Here is a 15396-nt window from a genome sequence, read left to right as displayed (position 1 = left end):
TTTATTTACCTGCTCTATGGAATGCAGTAAGAATACTTTGTATTTAAGCAACTTAGCATTTTCATCTGAAGATCTCAGAGCACTCTATAGCAATTGGTAAGTGTTATCCCTATTGCAGAGGTGAAGACAATGAAAACAGAGATTAAGTATGGGGTTTTCAAAAAGCACCCAATTTTCAAAGTCAATAGAACCTGTGCTCCTAAATCATTTTGGCTCCGATTTTCAAAGATGTTCATTCCCCAATAGGGGCAGATCAACACCTAAAAAGAAAAGGAGTACTTGTGGCACCTTAGAGACTAACCAATTTATTTGAGCATGAGCAAAAGCTCATGCTCAAATAAATTGGTTAGTCTCTAAGGTGCCACAAGTACTCCTTTTCTTTTTGCGAATACAGACTAACACGGCTGTTACTCTGAAACAGATCAACACCTAGTAAGATTTTCAGTCTGCACCATTAGGTGCCTAAAAAAAACACATATGAAAGTGAGGTCTTTAGGCAGTTTTGAAAATCTCACATCGAGCGATTGCCCAAGGCCGCAGCAAAGAGCAGTAGAGTCAGGCCTACAACCTACATCTCCTTACTCCCCTGTCTATGCTCTAACTCGAAGACCAAGCTGCTGCCTAGCTTGCTGTTTGTGGGCCAGATTCTGCTGTCACCAACCAGTGAATCCTCGCTTTCTTTACATTTAGAAAAAAAAATGATCCTCAGATAATTAATATTTGAAAAGTGCTTTGTAGATGGTAGTAATAAGTAAATAGCAGAGCAGTCCACATGCAGCACTTTAGTAGAAGAGCAAAAATTTTTACCTTTCCATGAGCCTTCTCACTCCCAGTATCCCTCAAACAATGTGAATGCTAATTTTAATCAGGAGAGCCATGGTTATAAATCATTAAAAAATTCTTCAGATGCTGCTGCATATAGTATATATGTCCAGCTGAGATCTATAGCAATCATGTGATTACAAATAGTTAGAGGTTAACCTGTTTGAAGGGTTGCCATTGGTCAAAATAATGCAGGGCAGAACAAGGCTGGGAGGGAGTCATAGCTCCAGGAGGCAACCTTGGATTGAGCTTCTTGTTCTGCCCTCTAAAATTCCCTGTCCTGGATTTGAAATATCAGCACACCATGATGAGCTAGCAAGTGCTACCAATGTATCTCATTGTGTTTCTTTTAAGTGGAACACACTCCAGAAGTGTTCAAATGAAAAGAGATTTGCTCAGTGATGAGCTGCCAAAATCTTAACGAGTTCCCTCCTCACCCCACAAGGGGGTTGTTGCCCACCCCTACGCCCCGGACCGCTGCCCCATCCACCCCCTCCCATCCTCTGACTGCCCCCAGAACCGGGCAGGAGGGTCTCATGGGCCACTGTAGTGGGTGCCCACCCCGCCCTGCCCCGCCGAGTCAGAGGCACCTGCCAGAGGGCGAGGTGGGGAGTCCCGGAGGTGCTTACCTGGGGCAGCTCCCAGGAAGCATCCGGCAGGTCCCTCTGGCTTCTAGGGGTGGGGAAGGGTAGCTAGGGGGGAGCAGCCGCTCCCCCACTGATCACATCAAAAGTGGCGCCTTAGGTGCTCTGCACCCACCAAATTTTCTCCTTGGGTGCTCCAGGGCTGGAGCACCCATAGAGTCGGCGCCTTAGGCGCCACTTTTGGTCGGTTAAATTTAGAAGCCCTTTTAGAACCGGTTGTCCCTCGTGGAACCACCAGTTCTAAAAGGGCTTCTAAATTTAACAACCGGTTCTAGCGAACTGGGTGCGAACCGGCTCCAGCTCACCACTGGATTTGCTGCTTTCTTACTGGGACATGGGAGCAAAGCCTAATAAAATGAAACTGTCTTCTTCAAAACAAGAGTGATAGATATATTACCCATCAGCTGAATTCACTGCCCACAGTTTGGCTATATTATGAATATCTTTCAGGGCAGGAACAAAAAAAGTGTTGATTCTTATCTGTTCAGTCAGAGCTGTTATCAGAAAACCTAAATGAAATAATCTGATGCCAATTTCTCTCAGGGGAAGTGTAATTTGATTATCCAGTTTTCCCATTAGAAACCCTAAACCCAATTAGTTTATGGGAGCATGTTTTCTGGAGAAGGTCTATGTTGTTAAAACTTGTACAATAGATCTTGCTGTTTACTTAAGAGTAAACTGATGATCTTTGGATGTTAGATACAGTGCCTTAAAATGAAATGCAATAAAGGTTTCCACAGTGCATTGCAATTTTCTTAACAAATTAAACCAATTTAAACCAGTCTTCTATTGACAATTTTTCCTTGCAGTGGGGGAAAATAATGTATTCTTTTCTATTTTTAAAAGAAATAATGTATTTTACAGACATGACAAGCCATCCAATTACCCAGAGCTTGTCAAGGCTAATACATTCAGGAATAAGCATGTCAGACAACAGTATCGTTTTGAATCCTTTTGTGCTAGACACCTGTGGAAATTCTAAATATCTGCCTACATGGCAGTTATTATTAAGCTTTCCAGAAAAGGGATAAAAACTTTTCCTCATCTAATCTTCATAATAACAGAGAAAAGCATGCTACTATTTGTTTACATGAACAAATTTAGCAGCGCCTGTGAAGTCTTGAACAAAATTACCCATCAGCAAAATCTGATAACCAACTTAATTAGTAAGGAATAGTGAATTATGTGCAGTTGAGCAATGGCAATTTGGAGAACACTGATAGCTTAATAGAACAATCTTAGCAAAATGCAAAGGCTAAAGAACAATCAGTACAAACACTGATGAAATATAAGGCCAGTTGAATAGTGTTTATTACCAAATTTATCAGCTGTCTTATTATGCAATAAAGGAGCACTATTACACGTTGTCCAGTTTCCTTGGATTTCACTCAGACACATCAGCCCTTCACCACAGACAGCAGTTTGTGTTGTGTGAAAGATATTTAATCACTGTGGAAAAAGTGACAGACTTACTTCCAAGAAGTCCCCTAAATTAGTTAGAGGAATGCAGAACACTGCAGTTTCTGTTTTCAGGTGGAGGTTTTGAACCTTTTCATTTTCATGGGTTCATGTCCCTGGTTTTGGTTTCAACAAACCCAAAGACTCTCAAAAATGTAGCTCAACCAAAATCACTGACTTTCACAAGACTTTGATGTAAGACCATGAATAAAAACAAGGAGCACCAATACAGGGCTTTCCACGCAACAAAACTGAAAGCACTTGATAAGTTATCTTCACTTCACTATAAAGGCTACAGAGCAGGGGTGGCCAACCTGAGTCTGAGAAGGAGCCACAATTTGCCAATGTACATTGCCAAAGATCCACAGTAATACGTCAGCAGCCCCGCCATCAAAGCCCACCCCCCCCATACCTCCCACCCACTGGCAGCCCCACTGATCAATGCCTCCTCCTCCCTCCCCCACCACCCGATCAGTTGTTTTGTGGTGTGCAGGAGGATGGGGGGGAGGGGAGGAGCGAGGGCACTGCAGGGGAGGGGGAGGGGGCAGGAAGGGGTGGAGTGAGGGCAGGGCCTGTGGCAGAGCCAGGAGTTGAGCAGTGAGCAGCCCGCCCCCCGGCACATTGGAAAGTTGGTGCCTGTAGGTACAGCCCTGGAGTTGGTGCCTATACAAGGAGCCGCATATTAACTTCTGAAGAGCCGCATGTGGTTCCGGAGCCACAGGTTGGCCATGCCTGCTATAGAGGTTAACTCATTGGCCTAAGATCAAAAAGGAAGTCAGGGTAAGAGGTGGGACTAGAACCCAAACCTGAAGACACCTAGTCTAACATCCTAGCCACCAACCCACACCACCTCTCCTGAATGCACCCTCTTCATGCACCTTAACAAACCTTTTAATGACTCTGATCCAAGTTTCCAGTTTGCAACAAAGCCTAAAACCAGGCCAGTATTGTGACTTGTAGGATTAATGACATGCCCGCTGTAAAGGAGGCTGCCACACCTTTAGGATGGGAGGGGCACGTCACTGAAGGAGGGTTGATTTTACTGGGAAATTTGAGGGAAGGAAAAAATGGTCCATCTCAGTTCCATGTCAAATGTGGAATATAATAATGGAATCAAGCAGTCTTAAAAAGAGTTCTGCAAGGAACAGCAATAAGTAAGTGCTCCCCACACAAGACTCTCCTTAGAGCTACGTTCAATTTAAGTTAAATCCCAATACTGAAAACATAAGGGTTGAGTTCAATAAACCAGGAGCAATGAGTGTAAACTGCAACCAGAACTCTTTTCTTTTTCCTCAGTCAATGCCATAAGAGAGCATCTTGACATTACCGCATAGCATCCCTCCCTGGACTGAAATACAAACACTGTAAAGCATTGCGAAGACACAGCCATTATCATGTACTGCACGGTGTCAAGCTGTTGTCTGACATTAAGCCAATTTTTCATGTGATACAGTACAGACCTGTTGACCCATAGCAGGAAGATGTCAAAAAGTGTGTCCTTTCTCTTATACCTTTTTCTTTTTTCAAAAGAATTGTTGTCCTGTCAATCTATAATTGAGATGATTAATATGGACAAAAGCCAGATACTCATTCTAGAGAGATTACAAAAAACAAAACAAAATGAGAGTTTTGTACACGTCTGCACGCTTTCACATATTTATAACTATTAAAATGGATACCCAATAAACAAGAAAACCCTAAAACTGAGTGAAACCTGTATATCAAACCATCATCAAAGTGGATAAACCTATTCTGCACAAGCTTAGGTCAATGGCATACATGATACTATCCCTCTACTAATATATCTGCTGAGACCACTGTCTATCATGATGACCAATATTGTCTCATTGTTTCCTTGAATTCCCCCATTTGTCTTTATCCATCTGATGTCTCTTGTCTTATACTTCAAGTGTAAGCTTTCATCTTTTTGTTCTGTGTTTGTACAGTGCCTACCACAAGGAGGTCCTGGTCTATGACTAGGATAGGGCTCCTAGATGCTATGATAATACAAATTATAAACGATAATAAGAGAGCCAACTCATTTACAGAATAACTATCCTGAAATATCTGTGTTTAGTCATTCCGTGGTTTGTTGCTATTTTTCCTAATCATGTCATATTCATCACATTTTTCACTTAATCCACATTTTAAAAGGTTCATCACTGTATTTCTGGTGACTTGAACTGCTCTCTTTCAGGCTTGCCTTGGCTATCTATACTCAAGTAGGAGGAAGTGGCAGATTTGCTGCACAGTAGCCACTGTAAGGGATTGGACCCACCTGACTGCTGAGTTTCAGAAAGACTTGTAGTTTCTCTGAGGTTTCCCATTTTGCTGGAAGAGAGGCCCTCGAGTCTGGGGAGAATAGTCTTAGGAGCAGTCAGGTAGTCTTTCAAATGGACAAACAAGTAGAGGCCCATATTATCAAACCCAAGATCTAGAGGATCGTGACTTTGGTGATGAAGCTTTATCCTCCCCTATTTTAACTCTATATCAGTGTGGAAATGGAATCATATTATTACTTTTGATGCCTAAAGTCACTTTAGCGGGCATGATTTTTGAGAAGAGCTCGTATTCTGTTCCTGTTGTGAATAGTGGTGGTACTGGTGGTGGCGTTTTGGAGTACTCTGAAGTTACCAGCAATCAGGACTGAAAAAATCCTAGGGCTAAATTCCCTTCTCCCCTTTAGAAAGAGAAAAACAGAAAAACCCAGCAGCAAAACACATGAAAAGGGTGGAAATTGGCCACAATTTATTCTCTTCTGGGAGGAGGGAATGCCTTGGGGCCTGTACAAGCCAACCCTGGCTGGTGCTGGCCAGGAAAGAGGCATGGCTAAGGGATGTTCAGATTCAACACATCACCACATCAGCCTGTAATGGCAGAGGTCCTCACAGAGCCTTCATCAAGAATCTCTCTGACAGAAGCATTGAGGGAGAGTAGGCTGGGGTGCCACTCCCTGCCCTTCCACTCAGTGAATCCTCCCCTCCAGGGCAGGGGGCCATGCTGTTACACAGGGGTGTCAGTTATACCTCTTTTTGTCAGCTGCAGTCAATCTGAGCCCAAACCTGGGCTTGGTTTGCCAGTTGTATGGGTAATTCCACAGTGGCATATGGTGGGGTGAGTGATGGTGATGGGGTGGCCTGTCTAATCTACCAAAGCATCACATTCAGCAGGAATCTGTTGTTGTTTTTAATCCAAGGGTACAGCTATGCTGCAGACTGAGGTGTGACTGTGTGGTACTGTAAACACACCTGAGCTTTGATCAGGTTAGCTTGAACAACAATAGCAGTACAGCTGCTGCAGCCTGGGCTATACAAGCCCACTCTGGGTCCTGGGTATGCACTGGAGGGCTAGCCTGTGGCTTGACTGCTGTTGTTATTTGAGCTAGCTAGATCAAAGCTAGCTCAGGTGTGTCTACACCTGCTGTAGTAACACTGTGGGGTAGACATACCCTAAGTGATAAGTGAATCAACACTTCTAGGACAGCAAGGAAGTAACAAAGGGAGATCCTTTATACAGGAGGATGGGAAGCCATTGCTATGGTATTAGTTTTTTCATCTTTGGATCATCTCTGCATTTCCTTGGCCTCCCTCCAGTATAGATGGCTAGCAAATATGGCTAGGTCTCCTCCTATCCATGACACACACACCCACTCTAGGGGCTAATGGATGGGTGGCATACACTGGCTCTATGCCATCTGGCCCTTTTCCTTTATAATGGGAAATCCCAGCTGTCCTCTTGGGTCAACTTTAAGAGGTATAAAGGAGATACAGTGAGAACTGAAGATAGGGTTCAGTAAAATTAACTCAGCAAGGGCTGTCTGCCTGGCTCCACGGTTATGTTTCTTTGCCATTATTTCTCCACACAAAAACCCTTTCTGTCCCTAATTGTTGCATGCCATCAAGAAGCAATGATTCTAGTCAACTGCAAACACAAAGGTGCCCTCCAGGAGATATACATGATCCTGCAACGAAGCCTCACACTATGTACAGTAAACACATCTTTTTTGTAGCTAGAAACCATTCATACATGTTAAAGGTTCAATTTTTTAAAAAGTTACTTACATCTATATTACATCATTTTATGGAGTTAGAGCAATTGTAGCTGTGCATGCAAAATATCAATATAGCCATGGAACTGTAGACTCGGGGAATGAGCAAAGCTTTTGACACTGTCTCCCACAGTATTCTTGCCAGCAAGTTAAAGAAGTATGGGCTGGATGAATGGACTATAAGGTAGATAGAAAGCTGGCTAGATTGTCGGGCTCAACGAGTAGTGATCAATGGCTCCATGTCTAGTTGGCAGCCGGTATCAAGTGGAGTGCCCCAAGGGTCGGTCCTCGGGCCGGTTTTGTTTAATATCTTCATAAATGATCTGGAGGATGGTGTGGATTGCACCCTCAGCAAGTTTGCAGATGACACTAAACTGGGAGGAGAGGTAGATACGCTGGAGGGTAGGGATACAGAGGGCCCTAGACAAATTAGAGGATTGGGCCAAAAGAAATCTCATAAGGTTCAACAAGGACAAGTGCAGAGTCCTGCACTTAGGACAGAAGAATCCCATGCACCGCTACAGACTAGAGACCGAATGGCTCGGCAGCAGTTCTGCAGAAAAGGACCTAGGGGTTACAGTGGATGAGAAGCTGGATATGAGTCAACAGTGTGCCCTTGTTGCCAAGAAGGCCAATGGCATTTTGGGATGTATATGTAGGGGCATAGCCAGCATATCGAGGGACGTGATCGTTCCCCTCTATTCGACATTGGTGAGGCCTCATCTGGAGTACTGTGTCCAGTTTTGGACCCCAAACTACAAGAAGGATGTGGAAAAACTGGAAAACGTCCAGCGGAGGGCAACAAAAATGATTAGGGGACTAGAACACATGACTTATGAGGAGAGGCTGAGGGAACTGGGATTGTTTAGTCTGCAGAAGAGAAGAATGAGGGGGGATTTGATAGCTGCTTTCAACTACCTGAAAGGGGGTTCCAAAGAGGATGGATCTAGACTGTTCTCAGTGGTAGCAGATTACAGAACAAGGAGTAATGGTCTCAAGTTGCAGTGGGGGAGGTTTAGGTTGGATATTAGGAAAAACTTTTTCACTAGGAGGGTGGTGAAACACCGGAATGTGTTACCTAGGGAGGTGGTGGAATCTCCTTCCTTAGATATTTTTAAGGTCAGGCTTGACAAAGCCCTGGCTGGGATGATTTAGTTGGGGATTGGTCCTGCTTTGAGCAGGGGGTTGGACTAGATGACCTCCTGAGGTCCCTTCCAACCCTGATATTCTATGATTCTATGAACTATCAAGCTAATTCTGGGGATATGAAAGTTATTATATCACCCAAATACTGCGAATGGGCAGTTGTTTTATCATCTCCAATTAAACTAAAATGACAGAATTTTAGTGCAGAATGTGCCCTCACACTGACACACCAGACATACAGCTGTCCAATTTGGCTATGTGTTCCCCTCTTCTTCAAGTTCAAGCAATTCCTTCTGTTAAAAATGTTATTCCGGGCAAGAAATGAGTAATGGGAAAAATACTGTAAAAGCACAGGAGAACTAAGTGAACAAAAGGAATAAATGCCAGTCTGGAAAATGCTGTAACTCTTTACAATGTTAACAATAAATCTCTTACCATTTTGCTGCTGCTCCTCCTCTCCAGCGACTGTGGAACCAGCACACTGCTCAAGTTTGCAAAGTTTCTACTGAAATCACAATGGACCATTGTGCTGAAAAGCGTACCAAGAACAATGTGCATTTTACCTTACGTACCTGGCATGTTTGAAGCTGTAACGTGACAATTAATTACACACTAAAATTTGCTTTTCAGTGAGATCTTTAGAATAATGTAAAGCAGAGTTTTCCCACAAAGACTTCAGTGTTTAATGAAGGGCTGACCAAATGCTGAGCAAACAGCCACACACATCAGCAACTCTTCTATCACCGTCCTTTAAAAATAACTTTGTTTTTTAATTAACATGGTTTGCTCAAACAAACATTCACATACATTATACGGGCATGTTGAGAGGTGGACAACACCACTACAGGCCAACTCACAGTCATTGGTCTTGACTGGACGGCAAAGGAAAGTTTTCTTTTCTGTGTACAGATGGCACTTAGTCCAGCAAAATCTGCAGAATTCACATAACTGTCCTTTAACTCTCACCTCCATTTACCACCAATATTCCCAAGCATTTTGCAAGTTTTTTCTTTTTAATACACATACAACACTGGTAAATCCCCCCGCGTCGGGAACAAGACATTGGGGCACACATCAAGCTCACTATCCATTCCAATAGTAGCTAAGGAGGATGTTAAACAGTAGCTCCTAAAGTTCGACATTTTTAAAATCAGCAGATCTGAGTAACTTGCATTCAAGAATTTTTTTAAAAGACGGCTGAGGCGTTCACTAGACCATTAATGCTAATTTTCAATAATTCTTGGAACACTGGAAGAAAGCTAATTCTGTGCCAATATTTAAAAGGGATAAAACAGGACAACCTAGTTAATTATAGGCTCATCTGCCTGACACTGATCCCGGGCAAAATAATGGAGCAGCTGACATGGGACTCAAAGAATTGAAGGAGGGTAATATAATTAATGCCAATCAACATGGGTTTATGGAAAACAGATCTGCTCAAAATAAACTGATTAGGATATTACAAAATTTGATTGATAAAGGTAATAGTGTTGATGTACTATTTTTAAACCTCTGTAAGGCATTTGACTTGGTACCACAAAATATTATGATTTAAAAAAATGAGAACAGTACAAAATCAACACGGCATACATATGGATTAAAAACTGGCTAGCTGACAGGTCTTAAAACATTACTGTAAACAGGGAATCATCTTCAAGCAGGTGTGTATCTAGTGGGATCCTGCCAGGATCAATTCTTGGCCATGCACTATGGAACATTTTTTATCAATGACCTGGCAGAAAACAAAATCACTAATAAAGTTTGTAGATGACATAAAAATTGGGGAAGTGGTAAACAACGAAGGGGACAGGTCACTGACAGAGCTATCTGAATCATTTGGCAAACTGGGAACAAGCAAATGTGTTTTAATACAGCTAACTATAAATATATACATCAGGAACAAACAATGTAGGCCAGACTTGCAGTACAGAGGACTCTATTCTAGGAAGCAGTGACTCTGAAAAAGACTTGGGGGCTCCTGGTGGATAATCAGCTTTTGATACTGTCTGCTGCAAGGACTTTCTGCTGAATGATTTGCTATTCAGCTCAATTATTGGATAATCCAAGAATTGAACAATCCTATCAAATATGTCAGAATTAGAGGGGATGGAACATACAGTGTGCTATGAAACACTACTCACTCTGCCACATAGTTTTGGATTTTCAGATATGAAAGCCCTCCAGCATACCAGAATGAAACAGCAAGTTTTTATAATATTGTGACATTCTTAGCACTTGGCTGAGGTCAGTGGGCATTGAGGGTTCTCAGCACCTCTTAAGATCAGACCTACATGATGACACACAAGCAAGGAGTAGACCAAAGACGGGTTTCAAGATTCATTCCAAGCCAGTTACAATGTCATACTCTGCTCTCATGCACCACAGCCCAGATACACATGGGAAAGTTCTACGAGGATGCAAATGAACCCTTAACTGTCAATACATTAGCAGGGTCCATGTGGGTTTATATATAAACGCACACATAAAACAGTTGTGATTAGAAAACTTGACAGACATATACAGAAGACTGCAGACATCTCTGCTGAATTATAATTGCTTTAATTGGACCTGTGTTTACTAATATGGCAAAGCTAGAGAGAATTCTTCAATCGTGCTACCATTCTATACAAAAGAATAACGCTGTGAAAACAGGCATAAATGAGTTGTAGAAATAAACAGCTTCAAGTTCATTCCCCTCCCGCGGCGTCCCCCATCTTGGAGTTGGCCATCAGGAATATTCATACAACATAAACTCAAACAGAATATTTTGGAATGAAACATTTTCAGGATTGCGTCACAGCTCAAATGACTACGAGTGTGCCTTTAAGTTAGACACTTCAAGTGAGACCTGCCCACTGTGTTTTAGCAACTTTGTAAGAGTTACAAATGAGCCCTCAATTAACTAGGAAAAGCTGCTTCATTCTACTGCCTTCATTGGTTGAGGGAACCCTATGAATGAAGAATCTAGCCGAGATTTATTTTGAAATGTTTCTGCTTTAAAATTCTTTGGAACACAAGTGCTAGCACTTAAATTATCTTATATACTTGTCTAACAAAAGCTCACGGACACTTAATCTTGTGTTCTTTCAAACTCTACTCTTTTATGAGAGCCACCTTGAAGCCCTTAAGAACAAACTCTTGATTCTTCAGCAGCACCTGCTTGTGTTTTTCTTCAGCCCCAGAAAAACTTCTAGCATTTCTATGTTACGTATCTTCGAAAAGACAAACCAATTTTTTAAGCTATTTTTAAAGGTCAGCAAAAGTTACAAATGTTTACTAATTTCAGAAGCCTTTTGTTTTCCGTATTTTTCAAACAGTTTTGTTCTCTACATGGGGTTCAGCAGGCCCATAGCACACCCTAGTAAACACAGCAGGTACAGTTTTCAAAAGTGCCTAAGGCCCACTAAAATTTTACCCAGTGTAACTATGCTGTGATTTAAAAAAATTGAACAGCAGTTACGGACATTTAAAAGCACATACCAAGTAGGCCTAATGACTGTGTCAAAGGTTTTTAACCACAGACTGAATCTGGTTTACTGTTGCCAAGCTCCAGGATTGTCCTGGAGTCTCCAGGAATCAAAGATGTTATGTGATAAAAGCTCCAGGAATACAGCCAATTAAAATTGGCACCCCTATAATTCCATGCATATTCAAAGTGAACTTCTCGATGGGCTGGAATAGTGACAGCTGCTCCTGCTGCATCCCCTATCCAAATCCACATAAATTCAGGCCCAATGAGCGTTCCCGTCTATGCCAGACTAACAGAGTAGACAAAAAGGGGCTGTGCAACCTGCATGCATTCTCAGTCCCCTCTGTGCACCACAATCATGAAGCCTTGACAGCGGGAAGGGTCATTTACCTGTAATGAAAACTCTTTCCCAGTACACACTGTGGTGTATGCTGTGATTACTTATTAAATATAATGAAATAGATCCAGATAATGGTACGTGCACTTCTCTAAATAGTAACCCTGATGCAAATTCTCTCCCCTGTGCCAAGCAGAAGTATATGGACAGTCATGGTGGAAAGGTGTCCCAGGGCTGTCACAGGTGCAGAATCCTATTCCTCAGAACACTCTATAGCTGCACTAGTGTCACCCGTAACCGGGCTCAACACAGGCAAATATAGCAAGTTTGCCCATTATCTGCACTGTCACAGATCCACAGGAACCTTTTCTATTCTTCTGTCCCACCCGTGCCCCATTTTTAAAGCTCCCTCTGGTGGAGGACAGGGAGTTTCTGTGACGCACCGGTGAGTGGTGTGTGCAGAGTGTCTGTGCACTGAATGTGTTCCCCATTTCCTGAACCCCATCCTCTAGGGAGTGAGACTGCTCTGGTTCTGCCGTATACCTAAAGTGGTGGGCAGGATTTGTTCCTTGAAGCACACTCCAAAGGGATGAGCTGAGTAAACTCAGAGGGTATCTATCAACATGAATCCAGATCTAAAGATACCCTGAACCTTTAGTATTTCAAAGATGCATATTTTTCCAGTTAATACTTTTCTAGTATTTCCAGTCAATACCAGCACAATTTTAAAAACAACAAGAAGTTTCAATAACTTCAGGGATTGAAATCAGTGAGACTCACGCAATTACATTGTGAACACGTACTACTAAGTCTTAAACTTCCAGAAGCAAACAACTACTGAATAAAACCTGGAACTCCATCCTTTACTCATCCCACTGAGACCAGATGTTGCTGGGGATTCCTGACATTGGATCATTTTATGGCATTGCCGCTGGGGCAGATTAAAGGCAACGTTTCAGTCCAAGTGACAAGCTTCCTGGCTTTTCTGGGTGTAAGTCAGATTCGTAACGTTATCTCAATGTCATTTTGTGGTTGAAAAATATTCAGTAACTCATAGCAGTGTCACGCTGAAATCCTACAGAACAGGTACTGGGCACTTTTGCTTTAAATGATTAAATGTTTTTGTGGAAGTGAATCTCACCAAAAAATGAAGTTCAGCAGAAAGTCAAAAGGAGAGTTGAGACCACAGAAATTAAAGGAACTCTACAACTATATGTTCATATTTTCCAAATATAGGATTTCACCATCAGCTCCAGTTTTAACAAGAGCAGCTTCTTTTCTGTGCTCCCTTTGGGAAAATGTTGCATTCAGTGATTTGAGCTGCAGTTTCTAATTATATTTTCATACTGTAATGCTGACTGAAATGCAAATTTGATGACAGAACAATTCAATCCTTGTAAAATAATCACAAAATTACTGTTTCTCAAACCTCAACTCTTACTCCCTGCTATTTAAGAATTTAAATTTAACAGCAGTAAGAGTAGAGCCAAAAATACACTATTTTTAACTGTTATCTGACTATAGTTGTCTGCACAGATTTCAGCTTGCTGCAAATGGTTCCTTTTGAAATGTGAATACCAAAAACATTCCAGAGTTTGGCTTTTCTACTTGAACTTGGTACAAATCATGGAGTAATCATTTACTTTGCCTTCCCAATATCATATGCATGGCATCTGGGTTTAGTTAAAAAAGCAACTAGAATCATAGAATCACAGAATATCAGGGTTGGAAGGGACCCCAGAAGGTCATCTAGTCCAACCCCCTGCTCAAAGCAGGACCAATTCCCAGTTAAATCATCCCAGCCAGGGCTTTGTCAAGCCTGACCTTAAAAACCTCTAAGGAAGGAGATTCTACCACCTCCCTAGGTAACGCATTCCAGTGTTTCACCACCCTCTTAGTGAAAAAGTTTTTCCTAATATCCAATCTAAACCTCCCCCACTGCAACTTGAGACCATTACTCCTCGTTCTGTCATCTGCTACCATTGAGAACAGTCTAGAGCCATCCTCTTTGGAACCCCCTTTCAGGTAGTTGAAAGCAGCTATCAAATCCCCCCTCATTCTTCTCTTCTGCAGGCTAAACAATCCCAGCTCCCTCAGCCTCTCCTCATAACTCATGTGTTCCAGTCCCCTAATCATTTTTGTTGCCCTTCGCTGGACTCTCTCCAATTTATCCACATCCTTCTTGAAGTGTGGGGCCCAAAACTGGACACAGTACTCCAGATGAGGCCTCACCAATGTCGAATAGAGGGGAACGATCACGTCCCTCGATCTGCTCGCTATGCCCCTACTTATACATCCCAAAATGCCATTGGCCTTCTTGGCAACAAGGGCACCCTGCTGACTCATATCCAGCTTCTCGTCCACTGTCACCCCTAGGTCCTTTTCCGCAGAACTGCTGCCTAGCCATTCGGTCCCTAGTCTGTAGCTGTGCATTGGGTTCTTCCGTCCTAAGTGCAGGACCCTGCACTTATCCTTATTGAACCTCATCAGATTTCTTTTGGCCCAATCCTCCAATTTGTCTAGGTCTTTCTGTATCCTATCCCTCCCCTCCAGCGTATCTACCACTCCTCCCAGTTTAGTATCATCTGCAAATTTGCTGAGAGTGCAATCCACACCATCCTCCAGATCATTTATGAAGATATTGAACAAAACCGGCCCACTTGATACCGGCTGCCAACTAGATATGGATACTGTTGATTAAAAGGCTAAATCTCCACTAAAAAGAAATGGAGTACTTGTGGCACCTTAGAGACTAATAAATTTATTTGAGCATAAGCTTTCGTGAGCTACAGCTCACTTAAATCTCCATTGTTACTCAGTTGTCACTTTAACTCTTTGTTGTTAATGTGGGTGAGAGATATTATCATGATTTATGCACAGTATGCATCCGATGAAGTGAGCTGTATCTCACGAAAGCTTATGCTCAAATAAATTGGTTAGTCTCTAAGGTGCCACAAGTACTCCTTTTCTTTTTGCGAACACAGACTAACACGGCTGTTACTCTGAAACCTATCACGATTTAGTTACTTTTAACAGGGTTGAAACTAACTTCTGCAAAAAATGTGATTTAAGGGCCTGGTGCTTTACTGGTTTTCCCGTGGTGTGATTCCACTGACTACAACACAGTTACACTGGTTTTACGGTGGTGTAACAGAGTGGAACATTGGGCCCTTAAAATGCAAGCAGAATTGGCACTCTTGAAAGGTTTTCAAATCCATATAAGAAGATTCAGAGTATTGCAAGTAGAAAGCTTTTATTAAAAAAGTGGCTTAGATTGTATTGGCAAGAATTGACTTATCTTTCTAGCCTATTTTTAGATTGTCATTGTCCATCAACTCACACAGCTCAAGGTACAGTCACTAAAACAATAAAGTTATTTCTAGAGTAATGTATCAACAATTTGAGCATGGTGTTTAATTTTACAAGTTGAATCCTGTTTTGCAATGAGCTTTATATTCCATTTTTAGCCAAC

At 42.2% G+C, this 15396-nt stretch overlaps 1 protein-coding gene across 2 annotated transcripts in view; it reads right to left on the bottom strand.

The window, feature by feature from the left end:
• NCALD (neurocalcin delta) overlaps positions 1–15396 on the bottom strand; it is an 87393-nt gene that overhangs the window by 68428 nt on the left and 3569 nt on the right. The window lies entirely within an intron of this gene.

The sequence above is a fragment of the Lepidochelys kempii genome, chromosome 2 (genome assembly GCF_965140265.1).
Source record: "Lepidochelys kempii isolate rLepKem1 chromosome 2, rLepKem1.hap2, whole genome shotgun sequence".
NCBI classification, from domain to species: Eukaryota; Metazoa; Chordata; order Testudines; family Cheloniidae; genus Lepidochelys; species Lepidochelys kempii.
This window is presented reverse-complemented; position numbering and strand designations above follow the sequence as displayed.